The following is a 22,498-nucleotide window of genomic DNA, read 5'->3' as shown; positions in this document are numbered from 1 at the left end:
AGATCAGAGAGGAAATCAATAAAATAGAGATTTTAAAAACAATAGGGAAAAATCAATAAAACCAAGAGCTGCTTCTTTGAAACGGTAAACAAAATTGGCAAACCCCTGGCCAGACTCACCAAGAAGAGGAGAGAAAGAACACAAATAAACAAAATAAGAAATGGAAAAGAAGAAGTCCCAACAGATACTGCAGAAATGCAAAAAAAGCCCCATAAGAGAATACTATGAACAAATGCATGCCAACAAATTTGACAACCTGGAAGAAATGGACAACTTTCTAGAGACATACATCCTGCCAAACCGAATCAAGAATAAATAAATCAATTGAACAGAACTATCACTAGAAATCAAATTTAATATGTAGTAAAAATACTCCCTACAAACAAAAGTCCAGGACCAGATGGCTCGACAGGAGCATTCTACCAAACATACAGAGAAGAACTTATACCCATCCTTCTTATACTTTTCCAAAAGGTTGAAGAAGAAGGAACACTCTCAAAGATATTCTCTGAAGCCACCATCATTCCTAATACCAAAACCAGACAAAGATACTACCAAAAAAGAAAATTATAGGCCTAATATCTTTGATGAATATAGACAAAAAAATTATCAACAAAATTTTAGCCAACCAAATCCAACAACGTGTAAAAAAGATTATACACCATGACCAAGTGGGATTCATCCCAGGTTCATAGGAAGGTTCACCATACGCAAATCAATCAATGTCATACGCCACATTAACAAAAGAAAAGTCAAAAACCACATGATCATATCAATATATGCAGAAAAAGCATTTGACAAAGTCCAACATCTATTCATGATAGAAACTCTTACCAAAGTGGGTATAGAGGGAACATACCTTAACATAATAAAAGCCATTTATGACAAACCCCCATCAAATATAATACTCAATGGAGAAAAGCTGAAAGCCTTCCTGCTAAAATCTGGAATAAGACATGGATGCCCACTCTCACCATTTTTATTCAACATAGTATTGGAAGTCCTAGCCACAGCAATCAAACAAAAGAAATAAAAGATATCCAAATTGCAAAAGAAGAGGTAAAATTGTCACTGTATGCAGATGACATGATGCTATATATAGAAAACCCTAAGGACTCCACACAAAAACTGTTCGAACTGATCAATGAATTCAGCAAAGTAGCAGGATATAAGATTAACATTCAGAAATCAGTTGCATTTCTGTATACTAACAATGAAATTTTAGAAAAGGGATATAAAAATACAATACCTTTTGAATAGCACCCAAGTAATTAAATACCTAGGAATAAAACCTGGCTAAGGAGGTGAAAGACTTATATGCTGAGAATTATAAAACATTAATCAAAGAAATATCTGATAGGGTTTTATGGGCCTCTCTGTGTCCTCCTAAACTACATAAAAGAAAATGCCCTGCCAAAAAGCTCAACATTTCTCAAGCACCTGGCTTTTCTCTCTCCATAATCTTAACCTGCATAACCTCATCCACCTTTATGACCGCAAACAGAATCTTTGTGAAGATGTCTCAAAAGTCTGTGTCTCCTAGTTGGTCTTTTCATAAACCTCTGGGCCCACAACGCTAGCAACTCGCTTGACATCCCCTTTGGGATGTCAGTGCGTTTGAATCTGAGGTCCTATGCCCTCCATGGACCTAATTCAGCCATTCCTTTCACTTTTCTGTGAATCCCAGTTATCTGGTGTGTCCTGACTCTGCTTCTCCTGGCCCTTTGTATTCCACCAGAAGCCACGATCTGCCAGTTTGGTCTTTGTAATACTTTTATTTATCTCCTTCTCTCCCTTCTACTTGTTTCTACCTTAGTTGTTTATGTCCTGTTACTTCTCACCTAGGGTGATTATAATAATTGTTTAATTCATTTTCCTGACTCTCAAAGCCATCTCTTCCTTAAAACCTTTTAGATTTTTTCTTTTTTATTACTCAGTGAGTTTTATTGCATTTATACTTGCACAGTGATCCTCACAACCCAGTTTTATAGCTTTCCATCCCAAACCCCCAGTGCACCCCCCCATCCCCCAGCCTGTCTCCTTTGCAAAGAAGTTCGTTGTATCCTGTTTTTAGATTCCACAATAAGTGATAGCATTTCAGATTGGTGTCTCACTGTCTGACTAACTTCACTTAACATGATAATGTCTAGGTCCATCCACGTTGCTACAAATGCCATTATTTCTTTCCTTTTAATGGCTGAGCAATATTCCATTGTGTATATGTACTACATTTTCTTTATCCACTCTGCTGATGGACATTTAGGTTGTGTCCATGTCTTGGCTATTGCGTATAGTGCTGCAGTGAACATTGAGTACATGTATCTTTTTGAATCATGATTTTCTCCGGATAGAGGCCCAGGAGAAAACCTTTTAGCTTTTTTTTTTTTTTTTTTTTTTTTTATAGGGCTGTACCCATGGCATATGGAGGTTCCGAATTTGGAGCTGTAGCTGCTGGCCTACACCACAGCCACAGCAATGAGGGATCCAAGTCATGTCTGTGACCTACACCACAGCTTATGGCAACACTGGATCCTTAACCCACTGAGGGATGCCAGGGATCGAACCCACAACCTCATGGTTCCTAGTCAGATTAGTTTCCACTGCACCACAACAGGAACTCAGAAAACCTTTTAGCTTTTATCTGGAGTTTATCTCTCTGGTCAGAGAAGTAAGCAGTCTTTATCTGTATACCTTTTATAACACTTATCACTAACTTTTAAAAAGTTTTTATTCACTTTTTTCAACAAATATCCATTGAACGTCTATACATGCCAGGCACTGTGCTGTGAAAACAGTGGTGAGAAAACAGATAAAATGCTTACCCTCATGGAACTTTGGTATACTGGGATGACAGACATTAATCCGATGGTCACAAATAATCACAAATCAAAAAATAAAATGTGTAATTCCAAACTGAAACAATTATTTGGCAGGAAGGATGCAGAAATGTCATGAGAGTTTTTGTGTCCGATCTGGAGGGAACTCTGGTGCAGGATTCAGCCTCACAGTCCAGCCTGGAGCTGTACATAGGGAGGTGTTCAAAAAGTTTTTGTTGAAGGAATATATATGCACCTACTTCTGACATGGAAGTGACATATGACATTTTTCTGTTTTGTGTAGTATTGAATAAAATACAAAACAAGTATTCCCTCAAATACTGGCCATGGCATCTGAAGCTGTTGGCTTTTGCTCCATTACTGCAAATCCATGGATCACCTATCTCCAAATGCATCCTGTTTCCTTTGCCAGTATGGCAGCATGTGAATTCTTGCTATCCCAATAGCATTGTCAAGAACGTTCTTTATGGTGAAAGTTCCTTTTTTTTATCGTCTTTTTTTAGGGCCGCACCGCGGCATATGGAGGTTCCCAGGCTAGGGGTCTAATTGGAGCTGTAGCCGTTGGCCTACGCCAGAGCCACAGCAACGCAGGATCCGAGCCACGTCTGTGACCTACACCACAGCTCATGGCAACACCAGATCCTTAGCCCATTGAGCAAGGCCAGATATCAAACCCGCAACCTCATGGTTCCTAGTCGGATTCGTTAACCACTGAGCCACAACGGGAACTCCTGTGAGTTCTTATACACACTAACAACTCACTCTTCTCACCAGCACCAGCCCTCTTCCATACAGTTCATAATGTTTGCTGAAGTTGGAAAACACTGTTTCTTCTGCTCCATTGGAAACTCTGTCATCCTCCAGTGTCTGTAGGATGTCATTCTCTCTGTCATTTTCCTACTTCCTCTCCATCTCTGTAGCTGTGTGAGTATTGTCTCTGCATTGCTTTTCTTTTCATTTCTGTCATGTTGCTCATCTCATGATCCTGTCATTTTGGGGAGTCAGCTTTTTGCTGGAACAATAAATGATGCATGTCTCCTGGTTTATTTTATCTCTGTATTTTTTTTTGCAGTGCTATTACATACTTGTTTTTTCAAGAAGCACTCTCAGACACAGAATCTTAGGTCTGATTTTTTTTTAATGTGTTGTTTGTTTTCAGCTTCAGATGGACAGAGAATGTGGAAGTAAACTTATTTTCATGGTAGGGAAAGAAAGACTATAAAAAGGAAATTCCAACAACTGAAAATGTGTTATATAAAAAGTAGAACATCTAACATGTGGACAAATACAGAGACGTGATTTTGAAGATAATTTAATGACCTTGAAATACAATATAATGTTAAGAGCAGAAGCCCCTTGAATAGATTTTAGGTTAGGTAAATTATATATTTATATATATGTACAAGTAAAATACTGGACAAGTATACCAAAACGTTCATAGTGGTTTTCTCTGGGTGATGGAATTTTCACTATTACATTTTTCTACATTTTTTTTTTTTAAGAAAGGGACTGCATGTAGTTTCAGGGCAAAGCATATCCCTATTTGTAGCCACAACTCTGTCCTCCTGGATTTTCCTGATACCCTGCTATTACCAATCAGGTGTGTAAGAAGCAGCATCAATATGTGGAAAGCTGTCTTGTTCCTTCCCTTTAATATTATTTTAAAGACTCAAGTGCAACAGTGTAAGTCAGTCCAATTGTTTAAGTATAGAGGTCCCAATTACTACAGCATTCACATATTGGAAAGCTGTTCATAGCCACACCCAAGACACAGCCATATGTGCCCCACCTTGTATTGCACTTAACTTATTTGTATTTACATCCTGTTTTGTTAGGTATGGTCAAATGTCAGCTCCCTGGCCAAGAATCTTGATTACGTCTACCTATTGGTTATGGTGATCTTGAGTTTATATGAAAATCAGGTCTAGGAAAAATGGAGAAGTAGATTCATTGTGTGTGTGTGTGTGTGTGTGTGTGTGTGCATATGCGTGCACTGATGTGTGTATATGTAGTTCCTAGAAATTTGATATGGGGAAAGGGAAGTGGTTGTTTGTATTTTTTTCTGACGCTATCTTTGGAACCTTGGTGGGGGGGGGTGGGTATAAAACCTTTTTTCAAATTTAGAATAAATTAGTATTTAAAATTAGGTACTAACATCTGTTATTAGAAGTTAACTTACTGTAAAATAGTTTCAGAAAACTGCACAGTAAGACAACTATTTGTTAATTGTCAAAATACAGTGTTTATCTTCTGAGAATAAGCAAAACAATATTCCTCTACTACAGTGCTTCCACCAGAATTACAATAACCAGAGTTCTTTGATCCTGATCTCAACCGACATCTCTGAATCTCAGATGACTCACCTGAAAATTTAGGGAATTCTTAAAACCAAAAGCATTTTTGCTTGGATCCAGAAAGTTGTAAAATAAAGAAGGAATTTGGTGCCTTCTTTATCTTATTCATTTATGATCTAGAGTAGGAGCTTCTTATTTTCCAAGATGGATTTCAGCGGATTGGACATGGAGTTAATGGCTGGTACTAGCTTCTATTTCAATTCATGTGAAGAATTTTGGAAGAACTTACAAGGCAGAAAATGTAGGAGATTATTTGAAGAGGCTCCAGAGAGCAGACTTTGGCCAGTGAAACCAAGTTACAGGGAAGCAGTTTAGAATCAACAAGAGCAAGAGGTTTCTCAAGTTTGAAAGCCAGGCTGCCCCTTTCCACAGATATGATTCTTTGTCTCTGAACAGGCAGACAAAGAGGTCACCTTACTTATCACTGATGTTTGCAGAGAGAATCCATACATCAGGCGAGAGGTCATGCTTCAAAGACTCTTCAAAGTCCTTTCCAGAGCTGGAATTCTTTGACAAAAGGTGTTAACAAAAGGTGCTGAGAAATGGCAGAACACAAAGCCTCTTCAGGTGTTTGGACAAAGAATGAGAATGGTGTTTCCACACCTTTGCCACTCTAGTTTCTCCTTCCTTCTCCAGATGGTTTCATCTTCTGCATAATAGGAAAGAAACTGGTTGTGTTTGGAAATAGTAGTCAAGTCAGGATATAAACTAACAGAGGAAGGTGTTGCAGAGATTGGTTTCAACCCATTATTCAAGGCATTTAGCTGAGACAAGAACAGGGAATATGCCCTAAAGACCATGAGGAAATCTGTGTGCAGAGAATCAGGGAATACAGCAGCCTCGGCTTGACGGAAGACTGTGCTCATGCCTGCTGACCTGAAATTTGTACTTCCTTTTCCCCATTTAACATGAAAGAAGAAAAAGGAACTAAAATAAACCAATAAAGATAATGAGTAGGGAGACGATTAAAAGCATTAAAAAAAAAAAAGAAAAGAAAATCCAATGGAGCAATCCAAATAGGTACAGAAGGCCAGAAAAGAGTATTTGAGTTTTTGCAGCTTATTTTGGTTTGGTTTTTTTATTGTCTCAAATGCAAACTACATAGTCATCACCTCAAAAGAATAACATAACAGAAGAAAATACCTTCCAAAGGGGAAGATTCTAACTGAACTGGCCCAGAGGTTGCGGTCATTGCCAAGGGGCAGACTGGTGGGAAAGCCCTTACCCTGTACCCCCATACTTTTTCTGTTAGTGAAGGAGCAAACTCATCCATCATTTTGGATAGTGGCTCTTTCATTCCCCAAGGCCAAAGCATTTCAATTCCTACTATTCTGGCCACATAGAGCCAAGGGTAATATACTCTAGTAGCCATCCCTCATGATCTCAATTTTACCTGATCAGAAATCAAATCAGTCCAATCCAAAGAGAACAATTTAAGAGAAATGACAAGCACGATTTTCATATATCCAAACTGAGTACATATTAAAAGAATTTTCTTTACTCAAGGGCTGACTTGAGTGAAGAAATGTTCCTACAAAAGAGAAAGCCATCTTACATGGGAATAAAGATGAACTTTTTTTTTTCTCAAAAATTCAATTTACACCTAAATTCATAAACTACAGCCTATGTAAAAACTCAGTATATTTTAGCTCCAACTTTAAACAAAGTCTTAAATGGCTTTGAGTTCTAGATTTCTATATCTCTAATACTCTTAGTGAAATTTTATGTTAGAAATTACTTGGAATTAGTCCAACATTCAGGGTCCAGGTGCATGTTAGAGAAAGAAAGGGAAAACCAAGGATTTGAAAAGATATTACAGCTCCTTACTTTTGACCTAGAGAGAAAAAAAAATCTAGGAGCAAAAACTGTTTGCTTTTCGACAGATTAATTTTTAATGTTACCGGCAGATTATTCTAACACAAGAGTAAAGCAAAGAATTTCCTCTGGGAGGTTTTCTTATCTTTATGAGAAAATAACAAAAGAATCACATCATATTAATGAAGTAGTTATGTGTGCATGTATAGTTTAAAAAATGAAAGGAATTTTTGAGATAATGGAGTGCATGTGAAAGAAACAAATGTTTACTCTAAAAACATCTGAAAATGCAGAATTGTGTGAAAAAGAACAAAAATTCATACTTACACCGTTTAAAGATAGTATTCTTAACATTTTAATGCATTTTCTTCCTGTCTGCCTGTGTGAGTCCATCTGTTTAATATTTTAAAAATCAAAATTGGATGACATTTTTATTTTAAGTTGTATCTTTGTGCAACATATCATGTTAAGTACTTTCCCAAAACACTGATTTTAACATCATCATAAAAATTTATTTTAAAAGCACTTATCACGTGCCAGGTGTTGGCCAACTCATATTTGAGTGTATTAACTCATATAATCCTCAGGAGAGTCCAAGGAAGCTTCCATTATTATTATCCTTTTTTTTTTTTAAAACAAATGGGGAAACTGAACTTAAAGGAGATTAGATAACTTGCCCAAAGCCAATAAAGGATGGAGTTGTGACTTGAAATGACTTGGTTCTAACTCTAATGTCAATATGCTTTTTTTTTTTTTTTTTTTTTTGCTTTTCAGCAATGGACCAGTGGCACATGGAATTCCCAGGCTAGGGGTCGAATCAGAGCTGCAGCTGCCGGCCTATACTACAGCCACAGCAACATTAGATCTGAGCCTTTTCTGTGACCTACCCCACAGCTCACGGCAATGCCAGATCCTTAACCCACTGAGCAAGGCCAGGGGTCGAACCTGTATGCTCACAGATACTAGTTGGGTTCTTAACCTGCTGAGCCACAACGGGAACTCCATAATGCCAATATTCTTAATGATTATGATAGACCACCTCTACGTGACAAATATAAACGATCCCAATAAAATAGCAAAACTTTCTTTTTTTTTTTTTTTTTTAACTATCAGATCAGTTACCTTCCTTCAGAAGCCTTACTGAAAAAAATCACCAAGACAGCTTCCCTTAGAGAGCAAATACTGCTCTGTTTAAGGTCTCCAGTTTCATTTTTCGAAACTCTGAGTTTTAAAAGGGCAATACCGTACATTTGTCTGTATGGCTTGGAGAACACGATAAGCCTACCTTTAAACTGTGTTAGAAAACCTGGAGAACGTGATAGCAGCTTCTTTTTTGTGGTAATGTTCAATGAATCATAACCTAGAGCCGTGGTTCATGTGGCTCTGTCTTTTGACATTTACCACATTCCACAGTGTTATTTCTCTCTTTATGGGTTAAGTCCCCATCTCTGCCTCGATTGTGAACCCCTTCAGTATATTCTGTCATTTCTTGATGTACAGAGTCTAGCACATCATCTTGCAAAATAGTTATTCAACATTTGGTGATTACAGTCAGTATAGCAATACTTAACACTAAATACTTAAACGCTAAGCATGAGTGGTCTTAAATGAACTACCCCTCATAGGTAACCTTGTTTCTGTGGCAGAGACGATGTTAAGTGATAACAGACCTGGTCCATTTACCTCCTGGTCCATTTCCCAGAGGACGTAGGCTGGTCACCTTTCCAGATAATGGGACCATGTTCTTGTGACTTAGGTCTGGCTAACAGAATGTGGGCAGAAGGGATGTATGCCCTTCTTGTCTTGGTCCTCTCTTGGTCCTACTCCCCTGTGGCATGATCTCCATCTCTCTCTCTCTCATGCCCACACACACACACACACACACACACACACACACACACACACACACACACAATCATATAGAGGACAGAGCTAGTAGAAGCTAGTAAATGTATATGTCCGTGAATCTCCATGTGGAAGGTCATCCACTGTATACTGAATTTGACTGTGATTGAGCTATTGAGATTTGGGGGTTGTTTTCTTTCTTTTTTTTTTTGTCTTTGTCTTTTTTAGGGCCGCACCTGCAACACGTGGAAGTTCCCAGACTAGGGGTCGAATCAGAGCTGTAGCCACTGGCCTACACCACAGCCACAGCAACTTGGGATTTGAGCCACCTTGGCAATGTACATTACACCTTACGGCAATGCTGGATCCTTAACCCACTGAGGGAGGCCAGGGATTGAACCCTCGTCCTCATGGATACTAGTCCGGTTCGCTATCCGCCAAGCCACAACGGGAACTCCTGGAGGTTGTTTTCTTTAGCACCTAATGTCCTATTGTGTTTGTCTTGGACTGAGTCACACTTATGCCTTAGGCCCTGGGCCAGTCTGTCCTCTACTATCACGTTTCTCTTCCTCTTATTCCTACTATTTCTTCAACCTGAAATTCCCTCCTCCTGTGTCATTACCTATTAAAACACTACCTATGACTCAGCTCAAATGTCCTTTGTGTGAAGCCTTATTTCCTATCATGGCAGAGTAATCTTGCTCTATTCTAAACTATTACTGAACTTTATTTTCTTATTGTATGTTCATAGTTAAGTATGGGCACCATTGTACCCCTGGTCTTAGCCTAATGGTTGGCATTTGTTAGTGCTCAGCAATTACTTATCAATAAATGACTGAGTGAAAGATTGAATGGGCAGATGAGTGCATGTCATTTCTCTTAAAGGTTTGATAAGTTCTTTGCTTATAGGATCACATCATTTATTTCTGTATTTCCCAGTGACAGGCACAGAACTTGGCACATGGGAGGCATTTTAAAAATGTTTGTAAAATAGCTACAGTGCTATCAGAGATGGTGGAGAGAAGTTCAGGTTTTCTTTTTTTTTTTCCCCCTAAATTCCTTTTGTTGCAATTTCAAGTCTTCCATGATTCTTGGTTAGCCTATAGTCACGGCACTTTCAAGCAGGAAGAGGTTCAGTTCTCATAAGCTATTTCTGTCTGATTGATGTATTTATAGAAAGGATGGTAATGATTTAACGGTTCCAAATCAAAACTGCTGCATTTTTTCAGGAAAGACAGGGCTTTGAGCGTCTTCTTTCATATATTCCTTTTCCCTTGTGGTGTCTTTAATTTGTCACAAATTCATGCTTGTATGATGGTGGAAAATAGGGATGTAATAATTTGGGGAGAAATTAAAGGATGGAAACCAGTGAGGCCTGCTCTGTTGCTGAAGGCTCAGGAGATGTGTCACACGTGAATAAGTAAGGTGGTAAACATTACATGGAATTAATTATTAAGAATATGACTGTTATTCAAAATGTAGATGCAGTCTGATTTCAGAAAATATAGCTAAACATTGAAAATGCCTACCACGGTTGTTATTGTGCTGAACAGCCTCAAATTATGACCTGAAATGTAGCAATGTATATATGTCTTGCCAGATACCATAAGGACAGCAAAATAAGCTTCTACGTTTTAATTGTAATATCCAAATTTATTTTGGTAAAAAAATTAAACAATAAGGAAGATGTACAGATAAAAAAACCAACTCTTTTCACCTCTTCTCCACCCCAGCTGCACTGTCCTTCCCAGAAGTCACCTCGGGTAAGGGTGTGTGTTACGCCTCTAACCTTCTGTGCAATCGCCAGCAAGTATTTGCCTATACAAATATGATGGAGAGCAGGTTTTACATAAATGGTATCATACTGCATGTGTCATTCTACAACTTGTTTTAGTCATTCAACCATTATGTCTTGAAAATTCTTTCACATCCATGCAGGTAGATTTGCCTCCTTTTAAACTGCTGCTGTGACATCCAACATGTGGATTTACTACATTTTATCTAACCATGTCTTTATTGATAGAGCATTGTTCCTGCATATTTATTATTATGAATTGCTATAATGAAAATCACTGTATACATCCATAGAAGGGCAGGTGTGAGTATTCCCACAATTTGGAAATTTCCCAGTGGAAATTATATTAAATATATTAAAATACATTTAAATATATTTAAATAATTTCCCAGTGGAAATTATTAAATATATTTAAATATATTAAATTATATTACATTGTAAAATTTAATGGCTGTTCTTCAATAACTTTCCACAAAAACTCCAACTGTTTATTGTCCAGCTACAGTATGAGAGTGTCAATTCTGGATGTTAGAAGTCATTGTACTGAGTATACCTAAGTTTTAAAAATCCAGATCTTAATGTAAGTGTGATCCCCCATGTGGCTTATGTGTGGAAGAATAGGGGAGGTGCAGTGGAGGCTAGAACTTGTGCCAGTAGGCAACAGAGACAAGGATGATGGTGGGGCTGGAATTAAGATGATCACAGTGGAAGACATTTAGGAGAGAGAAGGAGTAGACCTGGGACTGAGGAGACTGGGCGTGATGGGAAGGGAGGACTATGGATGACACCCAGGTTTCTGGTCTAGGTTCCTGGGTGGAGAGCAGGGTCACTGACTGGGATGGGTACCTGGGAAACAGAGCAGGTTTGGAAGCAAATGGCGAATTCAGCTTGGGACAAATCTGTGGTGTCTGGAAGACGTCTAGGTCATGTCCCTCATCTTCCAGCTGAGGCAGGCGAAATCCAGAGGAGCCTCATGACCTGGCTCACTCAGCAAGGCTCTGGCAGCACCAGGAGCACTTTCTACGCCATGTTTCCGTTTCAGAGATCTAATGAGCAGGACAAAGTGATGTGGCTTTTGTCAACAGAACCCTGCTCCCCAAACCTGCTCCCAGAGTCAGCCCCCTTCAGGATGCATGTGTGGCTCAGGGCTGCATCTGGGTGACAGTGCATGAGGTCTATGATCCAGGCTCTCTGCTTGGGACACGCTAGCAAGTTTCTGTGAGAAGTTCTGTCCAGGCATGTCTCATGCTTATCACATATCCTATCATTACCCAGTGAAGCTTGCTGCAGTCACTGCTTTGGGTTTGGACTCTGCACGTCTTGGGCCCTTCCCCCTGCCCCTCCACCTGGCTCAGAATCCCAGCTCCCTTGGGAAACCTGTGTCAGCAGCCATCCTTGCTTCAGAGACTGTGGGCCCAGGTGGTCATACACCCTGTACTGAGTCACCAGCCTGGTGGCAGGTAGTCCTGTGCCGTCTCCAGCAGGGATCCCAGGTAGGGGGAATTCAGAAGCCATAGCTGGCTCTGGTTCTGGGAGGGAACCCTAGCCACATCAGACAAAAATCCAGGGCCACCTCACCCAAAGGCATGGCTGTGGGGGCCTTGGAGCGGCTCTGCCTGATAATGTCTACAGACCCAGCTCACTCCCTGGCCCCCTTACCATCACCCCAGTGGTCATTCAGCCTTGCTTGAAAACCTCTGTTGATGGGAAGCTTTCCGTTATGAGGGAGCTCTCTTTCCCCTGAGACAAATATATTAGAATCCACCTCTCTTCACTGTGCATTGCTGATTTCAGCTCTGCTCTTTGAGGCCCCAGAATAGACTTTCCCCCTCTGCCTGTGGCAGCCTTGTAGAGAAAGGTACCCGGGACCTCAGATAGGTTCTTATACCACTCCATCTTTTCCCATCTTTGGGTGGGTTCTCTGAATCTGTTCCAGGTGTCAGTGCCACTCTAAAATGCAAGCCTCAGCATAAAAACCTCCACCCACAGGATAGCCATGGTGCTGTCTTTCACCTCCTTCATTATGGTTACTTGGCTTCTATTAATATGACCTAGGGTCTTATTAGCCTTTCAGTAAGGCTACCATACTAATATCTCACAGGGAGTTTCCAGCCACTTAAATGCCCAGATCCTTTTTATAAAGACTGCTTTTGGAGTTTCCGTCGTGGCGCAGTGGTTAACGAATCCGACTAGGAACCATGAGGTTGCGGGTTCTGTCCCTGGCCTTGCTCAGTGGGTTGGGATCCGGCGTTGCTGTGAGCTGTGGTGTAGGTTGCAGACACGGCTCGGATCCCGAGTTGCTGTGGCTCTGGCGTAGGCCGGTGGCTACAGCTCCGATTCAACCCCTAGCCTGGGAACCTCCATATGCCGCGGGAGCGGCCCAAGAAATAGCAACAACAAAAAAGACAAAAGACAAAAAAAAAAAAAAAAAAAAAAAAAAAAAAAGACTGCTTTTATACCATGCCTCCTTCATCTTCTACATTGGCAGCTTTTTTTTTTTTTTTTTTTCTTAAACTGAAGTCTAGAACAGCACAGTTCACTGAAATATAATGCAAGCCATATATATTATTTTAACATTCCTAATCACATTAAAAAAGTAAAAAGAAAGAAATATGATTGTTATTTCAATAATGTATTTTAGTTAATTCAAAATATCCCAAATATCATTTCAACTTATAAAAATAAAAGGATATTAAGATATTTTACTCTTTTTTTCTAAGCCTTATAAAGTTTTTGTTCTTGAAACATATCCTATTTCAGATACTAAATTTTCAACAGCTAAAATAAAATGTAATCCTACTAAAACAACAAAGTTGTGTTTAATGGGGGAAAATCTTTGTAATTTTTTTTTTTTTTTTTTGTCTTTTTGCCTTTTCTAGGGCCGCTCCCACGGCATATGGAGGTTCCCAGGCTAGGGGTCGAATTGCAGCTGTAGCCATCTGCCTACACCAGAGCCACAGAAACAAAGGATCCGAGCTGCGTCTGTGACCTACGCCACAGCTCACGGCAATGCCGGATCCTTAACCCACTGAGCAAGGCCAGGGATTGAACCTGCAACCCCATGGTTCCTAGTCAGATTCGTTAACCACTGCGCCACAACAGGAACTCCAAATCTTTGTAATTTTTAAATCAATTTTCTAGATTATAAATTTATTGTTCTTTTAATTTGCATTGTTTTTCTAATTGTTAAAGAAGTTGAACAGCTTTTGCCATTTGTAGTTCTTTTGTGAATTGCCTATTCATTTCACTTTCTTTAATTTCTTTTTTTGTCTTTTTCTTTTTTTTTTTTTTTTCCAATCAGAGCTGTAGCCGCTGGCCTATGCCAGAGCCACAGCAATGAGGGATCCCAGCCTTGTCTGTGACCTACACCACAGCTCACAGCAATGCCAGATCCTTAACCCACTGAGCAAGGCCAGGGATCAAACCCGCAACCTCATGGTTCCTAGTCAGATTCATTAACCACTGTGCCACGACGGGAACTCCTCTTGCTGATTTCTAAGAGACTTTTATAAATTCTAGATAATGATTGGGACCCTTTAAACATGGCAAATATTATCTAGTAGGCAATTAAAAGTCTTTTAAATTTTGTTTGTGTATCTTTTTTCATAGAACAGCTTTAAACTTTTAGGTAGTCAAACCTATCAATCTTTTGTACCTTGGCTTCTGGCGTTTGTATTTTGCTTATTAAATCTTTTCTCTTTTCATGACTATAAAAACCCTTGCCTATATTTCCTTATAACACCTTTGTAATTTGTTGTTGTTATGGTTAACACAATGGAATGCCCCACTCAGTGACCATTCTGCCTTCCTTCCAGATTTCCTCATTACTAGGATTTTTGGATGTGGGTTTGGTTTTATCAGTAGGAGGTATTTACAAGAGACTTGCATTTAAACTGAGTTATTTAGAGAGAAAAGAAGGGAATGGGGTATTCATTTGGCAGACATGAGTATTGGCAGAGGTAGCAAATTCTAGAATCAGCAAGTATTCTGGCTGGCTGGGTCTAATTAGGCAGATGGAGTCCTGTTTTGGCAGCTTCCTGAGACGACAGAGGGTCTTTCTAAAGCAACAGCTATGGTAGCAGCTCCTAATTTTGCAGCTTTCTCTTGTACATGCATCAGGTGCCTTAGCTGTTTAATTCTGGGGTTTGGTTTTGGTAGTCATTACTGGAAATTCAGCAACAAATCTTTTTCTTCATTTATTTACTGCAACAATTTTGCGAGCTCCACATACACCTTAATAAATTCCTTTTATCTTAAGCTAGTTTGAGTGGATTTTATTGTCTGCGACTAAGAACCCTAAACCAAAGCAGGATCTAACATTGCTTTTCACCCAAATATGTCCATAATTACGAGTCAATTTCTGCATGTTTCTGTCCCATTGATCTGTTTATCTACTTCTATACTCAATACATTAGTTATAATTCCTGTAGTTTTTATTATGTTTTAATATAAATGAGAATGTCTTTTTTCATTGATCTACTTTATCAGAATTTCCTTGGTTGTTAATGTGCATTTTCTCATTCCAGATGAACCTCAGAATTAATTGGTTGAATTGCATAAATATACATTATTAGTGTTATGATTTCATTTGAATTTAGTTTACATATTAATTTGATAAAATGCTTTAAAACAAGGGTTTTATTTTTATTTAAAGTATAGTTGATTTACAATGTCGTGTTAGTTTCTGGTATAGAGCATGGTCATTAAATTATATATATACATACATATATATTCTTTTTCAGATTTTTTCCATTATGGTTTATTACAGGATATTGAATATAGTTCCCTGTACTATACAGTAGGACCTTGTTGTTTATCTATTTTATATACATGAGTTGGTAGTCACTAGTTCCAAACTTCTAAGTTATCCCTTTTCCACCCTCTTTCCTCTTTGGTAACCATAAGTTTGTTTTCTATGTCTGTGAATCTGTTTCTATTTCATAAATAAATTAATTTGTGTCATATTTTAGATTTCACATGTAAGTGATATCATATAGTGTTTGTCTTTCTCTGTCTGATTTACTTCATCTGGTATCATAATCTCTAAGTCCATCCATGGTGCTGCAAATGGGATTGTTTCATTCTTTTTATGGCTGTATAGTATTTCATTATATATATATATATAATGAAATATATATATATATATACCACATCTTCTTTATCCATTCATCTGTAGATGGACATTTAGGTTGTTTCCATGTCTTGGCTATTGTAACTAGTTAAAACAGTGATTTTCAAAATTTTGGTCTCTGGACCCCTTTATTTTCTTAAAAATTGGGGGTTTTAGAGAGTTTGCTTGTATGAAATAAATCTAGCAATATTTACCATGTTATAAATTAAAATTGATGGAGTGTGGAAATATTTATTAATTTATTAAAAATAGCTGTAAGACACTTTATATTTAAATACATATATCATATTCCTGCTGAAAAATAACTATGTTCTCTAAAGCAAGCCAAAAAATGAGAAGAATGACATTATGTTACATTTTTGTAACTCTAATGTTTGACTTAATAGAAGAAAACTAAATTCCTATGTCTGCTTCTGTACTCAGTCAGTTGTGATATGCTGTTTTGATTGAAATATGTGAAAAAAAACCTCAGTGTCACACAGACATGTGGTTGGAAAAGGAAAGTGTTTTAATAGCCTTTCAGATAAACGTGGATTTTTGTTGTTGTTGTTGATACTACAGCACACCCTCATAAGTAGTAGCTTCATAGAGGTTATAAAAATATGTAATCTGAAATCTTATCAATGAAGTTTTAGTACTCTGACTCACTGAAACCCCTAGGATCTATCATGCACTTTAAATAGATCTTGTGCCCATTCATTTTGTAATGTGATACATTGGCCATTTGGCAAATATTAGTTTACCGAATTATACTCATCTTGCAAATATTATCACATTAGTTATATAAAATGTTAAAATTTTGTTCATTAATATCACTACTGATCTTATAAAAAATTGTCAAGTATTGGAAAGCTAACAAACTCACTATGGTAAATACAAGTTCTTCAAAATTCTCATTTTTACTTAAAAGTTTAAATTTTGTCATTAATAATAAACACTGTCAGTTCTTCTCTTTGTACTTACAGGGCCATCATTTCATTCTTCTTTCAAAATGTGTTTGCCAAATACCTAAATCTGAATAACCATCGTTTTCTTGTCATTTATTTCAAGTAAAAATGATGTTCCATGAAAAATGTAGATGAGTTATTAAAAAAGTGATCAATAGAGTTAATAGAGTTTTTGGAGTTCAGAGTTAAGGATAAGGAACTATGGACCTGAACTCCATTCACTTCTTTACTGATACCTACATTTCTTAGTTCACAATTTGGGGATTATCTTGATAGACGCAATAATCAATTTATTTGACAAATATATATTGAACACCTGCCACATGCCAGAGACTGTTGTTCTTGGTCCTAAGTATAACAAAACAAGGTTGTGAAACTTATATTTTAATGAGGTGAGACAGATCACAGTTGACCTTTCAGTTGGAGGTTGGGGATGCTGACCCTCTGCATGGTGGAACATCTGTGTCTAACTTTACAGTCTGCCCTCCATATCCACAGTTCTGTATTCATGGATTCAACCAACCTCCAATTGTGTAGGCTGCTGAGTGGTGAGATGGGGGAGTATAATGGGTCCTGGGGTTTGATGCTCAATATCCATTCCAACCTCTTTCTAGTGGGTATCCCCATCCTAGAGAGACCAGAAGGCTAAAAAACACATCCCGAAATGCTTGAGGTGATGTAGGTTTCAACAAGCAGATGTACTCACATGAGATTTAGTAGGATTAAGGCCATGGGTTGGCTGGTTCCTCTATTTTCTGCTGGCAGGTATCATTACCAGAAGCAGCTTCTCCTGATTGTGCTGGCTTCCTGCTTGTAGCAAGGCTTTATAGTTTGGGATATGTCACCTTACTAGTTGAGTGATTATAGAAGTAACAGTAGCTCTCTTTGGATCATCAAAATTTTAATCGGGGCTCAAGCTGCTGTTTGTTTCTTCAGCCTTCCCATTGATTCTATAAATTATTGAAATGGCTTCTAGTAAATTCCTTTCTGTGAAACTATCAATATTAGATTCTTGTCTCTTTTGCAGTATAAGGAGCTAAAATAGAGTCTGGGAGGCTAATTAGGAGGCTTCTGCAGAACCTTGCAAGAGAGATGATGGTGGGATGTTGCAGGTAGAGGTGGTGAGAAGTTTTTGGATTCAGGATAAATATTTAAATGTAGAGCCCATAGGACTTTGACGGGTTGGATGTTGAGTGTGAGAGATTGAGGATTGTCAAGGATTATTCCATGGCTTTTTGGACTGAGCCACTGAATTAATGGTAGTTCCACTTTCTAAGATGGCAAACTTTTGGAGCAGGGCAGATTTGAGGGGAAAGTCTGGAGTGAGCAAGTATGATATGCCTATTAGATATTCCTATGAATATATAGTGTAGGCAGGTGAATACGAGAGACCAAGTTGATGGGAAAAGTCAAAGCTGGAATATATACGTATTTGGGAATTAGGACTATGTAAATGCTATGGATGAGATTGTCTGTAGAGGAAGAGGGGAGGGGAGGATATAGCAAAACTAAGCTCGAGACATTGGGAAGAAAAAGATGATTCATCAAAAGAGGCAGAGGAAAGCAGCAGTGAGGTAGGCAGTGTGGACGCTCTCCAGCCAAAACCATCAAGAAACACACCTGTAACTGAACAAGGAGGGGTTCATTACTCACTGCGGCAAAGGGGAACACATACCATGGAGAGCCATGGGTGTCCCAACACAAGGATGTTGGAATCTATGGAAAGATTTGGGCTCGTGTTAGGTGATTTTGGGGTGACATTTGAGGTGATTTTGATCTGGCTTGGATGCTGTCAGAAAGAGAGGATAATTCTATGATTGGACATCCAAATAAATCTATGGAGAAGAAGGGAAGACAAGAGCAAGGGTAGAGCTATAGCTTATAAAGAAGCATCAGTTCCTTGGATTCACCAGGATGAGGGATGCTTGGTATTTTGTGGTTTAGACTATGTCATATGTAGGACTGTGTTAACAGCATTATGAAGTAGTCTTTTGTGGTCATTGTTATTGTGTAAAATTTTATTTTATTTACTTTTTATTTTTTAAAGTTTTGTTGAGGTATAGTTGATTTACAAGGTTGTGATAATTCTGCTGTACAACAAAGTGATTCAGTTATACACATACACACATTCTTTCCCTTTCAGAGTCTTTTCCCATATGGATTATCACAGAATACTGGGTAGAGTTCCCTGTGCTATACAGCAGGTCCCCATTAGCCAGTCATTTCATATACAACAGTATGTATGTGCCAGTCTGAAACCCCCAGTCTAACCCTCAGTCTTGTTTCTTGTTTTGATGCATGGTGGTCACAAAGTGGCCTTGTTTGAGGTGAATTTTCTGATTGTTTATGTTTAAGGCAAGTCCAGCAGTGAGTACAGGGCCAGCTCCTAGCAACACCAAGGTCTGACCATCAGCATCAGGCTAGCTCCTGGATGTCAAGGGCTGCCTTTCTCTTTCTCAGAGGAAACAGGAGAGTGTCATTAAAGACAGAAGATCAAAATGATTCAAGAAGGAAAAAAAGATCAATTGTTTAAATGCCAAGAAGTCTGGTGAGATGTAATTGATAAGATCCTGTGGGACTTGGCAATATTAAGGATTTTGGAAACCTTGACAAACATGTGGAAAGTTAATTGGGTTAAAACTTAAAAAAATTGGGGTTCCAGTTTTAGCTGTTTTTTAAAAAAAACTAGCTATTTGACCTGGGGAAGGTCAATTCGCTTTTCTGAGTCTTAGTGCTGTTTGTAGGATGATGAGATTGACCTAACGGTTCCTGAATCTTTGGGGGAGACGACGTAGTATAGTCTTATAGTATATAACAGTGGTTCTTAAACTGGAGAATGAATCCGAATCATGTGAGGAGCTTGTCAAAATACAGGTTGCTGGGTCCCACCCCCAGAGTTTTGATTCAGTAGATCTGACGTGGGGCCTAAGAATTAGCATTTCTTAACAGATTCCCTACTAGTATTGAAAGAAGAGAAATGGACTCTGTAATGATACAGAGCTGGTACCAAATCCTGGTTCCACTTCCTAGCTATACTACCTTGAGGCAGTTGCTAAAACTCTTGAATTCTCAGTTGCCCCAACTCCATGGATTTTAAGAGTTGCTGCTCCCCACCCCTCTGGCCTTGGTAGCCTCTGTTCCCAGTCCATGTTCTCTTTGAAGTAAGGCTTCATGTTTCTCCACAACACAAATCCAATGTTGATTTATTAAAATATGGAGGGTGTTTTGGAAGAGAGAGTGGAATGGAGGAAATGGCTTATAGTGCCAATATTTAGCAAGAAAAAATTTTTAATCCTAAAAACATTTCTTCCCCTCTTGACATCTCTCCTCAGTGGTCAGCCTCTTGGCTCCCCTCCCTTTATCCTTGGATTGTGTCTCACACAATCTCTTCTTTTTAGGACTACACTTGCGGCATATGGAGGTTCCCAGGCTAGGGGTTCAGTCGGAGCTACAGCTGCTGGCCTACACCACAGCCACAGCAAATGCCAGATCCAAGCCACATCTGTGACCTACACCACAGCTCATGGCAACGCCAGATCCTTAGCCTACTGAGTGAGGCCAGGGTTTGAACCCGCAACCTCACGGTTCCTAGTCAGATTCGTTTCTGCTGCGCCACAACGGGAACTCCTTCTCTGCTTTTCTTAAGCAGATCTACTTGGTACTAGCATCTCCAGTATATACTATGTTCCACCCCATCTCAAGATCAGTACATATTGGACTTTCAAGTGATCAGAATTTACACGAAGTAACACTTGAGTGATTTGAAAAAACAAAGACATTTTGTTTGTATCACATAGCAAGTTATAAGACTATCTCTACCTTTATGGGTGTTTGGAGGGATTAAATAAAATATAAAATGTGATGTCTCTAGCTTAGTGCCTGATGCATAGTATGTGATCAATAAAATCAGTTCTTAACTCTTCTCTACTTCCAACTCTCAATTATTGCTATTTATGATTTTATCTTTTTTATGTTTTAAGAACAATCATGGAAAAATACCTAATTCCCAATTGGAGAACACTCCCAAATAATTAGTCCTGTTCCTCCTGGTGTTCCTTGCCCTTTCAATGCAGTTAATAAGGACTAGACTTATCAGATAAGTGGGTTCTATTGACTGATGTAGGTTGCCTTGGGAGCCAAATATCCATCCATATGCTGATGGATCCAAGTATGGTAAAAAAACAATCTGAAAGGCTCTTTTAGTATATTTTCATTTGCATCTCACTCTCATTATCAGTCAGATCCTACTCAGTAGCTGAAAGATTGAAAAGCTTAAACTTAATGTTCTAGCTTAAATTCAATGTTCCAAGAGCCTTCCCAACCTGACAGCAGTAAAATATTTAAGTCTATTAGTCTTATGGTTCCAGGAATTTCCCAGAGATGCTTTTGTCAGATGCTTTCCAGCATGAACATGTTAAAATGCATTTGTATTATCTGTCTATGAAGACCTTGAAGTGGAAACAGATTGTTAGAGGGATTTTAGCCCCAGGGTCAGATCCTTCTATGTCCTCATCACCCAGACTCTTAGCTTACGACATTTGAAGCATTTACTTGCCAACAGAGATGAAAGGTTAACTATTGATTCAAGATATTGACAGTATTTGATGGGACTTGGTACTTGTAACCCAGACATTGGAATGGATTTTTAAATTAACCTCACTACTCAATCTGAAGAGCCCCTGGATCTGGGAAGACACTCCATTGACAGATGCTGAGATAATATTTAAAAGCAGCATCTACCTATTAGGGTTTTAATCTGGAATTTGGGGCTTGCTAGTGACTTTTGCCATAACTCCGCACATATCTGCACACCGCTAATCTCCCCAAATATTATTCCCTTCCTTGCACTTCAGATCTGTCCCCCACACATCCCTTGGAGATGAAAGTTCTGCCTTATTCATTTTTCTTGCCTCAGACTGAACAGCATAAAGCCTTATACATGGTAGAAAGAACCCAACAAATATTTAAGCATTAAGAAGAAACAAAATACTCATGAGATCCAAAATCTGGACTCCACTAAAGTTGTTTACAATTTTAGGGAAAAAAAAAAAATTCTTGCGTTTAGGTCTTAACATCTCAGGAAGCAAGCTGAGCTTGAACTGCAGCTCTTTATCTTTACATAAGAATGATCAGACCACCCCTTCCCGCAACATCTTTTTTTCTCACAGGAAAACAGAGTGTCCTCAAAAACTGCTTCATGAAATTAAAAGCATGGTCCTACCTGCAGGGCTTTGTAGCCCAGTTCCTAAACACTACCTTTCCAAATGTAAAATGCTCCTCTCTGAGGCCAAGGTCTACACATTTTGGACCAAGTGGCATGGTCTGTTGATATTTTCTTAGTAAGCAAACTCTTAGTTGAGGCAACACATTCCTTGGGTCATGGATGAAACTCTACATGTATAAACAGGCCACCAGGATACATCGATGTGCAGACCATAGAATAGGATGGTCAAGGGACGTGAAACATAAAGGATATTACATTGCAATCCACTTTCATTAAGGTCTGGATTGAGGGAAGCATGCTTTTAGCTACCTAATAGTTATGCTGACTAAGAAATCCTCTTAAATGAGCTGAGTTTTTTTTCCTTTATTTTTCCCTTCCTCCCCTCCTCCCTTTCATCATCCCCCTCTTTCTTCATTCCTACTTTCCATCCATCCTTTCCTCCTTCCTTCCTTATCTGTAGAAAGGAATAAATAAGACCTTATTACTATGCTGGATGGGAAGCTGTATACATTCAGCTGGGTCATAACCTTCTTGCTATTTTGATGCAATT

The 22,498-nt window shown here is 38.7% G+C and overlaps 1 protein-coding gene and 1 long non-coding RNA gene across 2 annotated transcripts in view; both read left to right on the top strand.

Moving 5' to 3' along the window:
* The window catches only part of LOC102168194 (uncharacterized), a 137,491-nt gene that overhangs the window by 6,632 nt on the left and 108,361 nt on the right, over positions 1 to 22,498 (top strand). The window lies entirely within an intron of this gene.
* Positions 1,396 to 6,136, top strand: LOC146395126 (uncharacterized). The gene is made up of 2 exons (XR_014832814.1): positions 1,396 to 2,105; positions 3,503 to 6,136. It is a non-coding gene; the product is annotated as an uncharacterized LOC146395126 (long non-coding RNA).

Source organism: Sus scrofa, chromosome 17 (assembly GCF_054392235.1).
Source record: "Sus scrofa isolate SSC_HxYL_T2T_F1_AM1 chromosome 17, Sscrofa_HxYL_maternal_Yorkshire_Landrace_v2.0, whole genome shotgun sequence".
Taxonomy (NCBI): domain Eukaryota; kingdom Metazoa; phylum Chordata; class Mammalia; order Artiodactyla; family Suidae; genus Sus; species Sus scrofa.
This window is presented reverse-complemented; position numbering and strand designations above follow the sequence as displayed.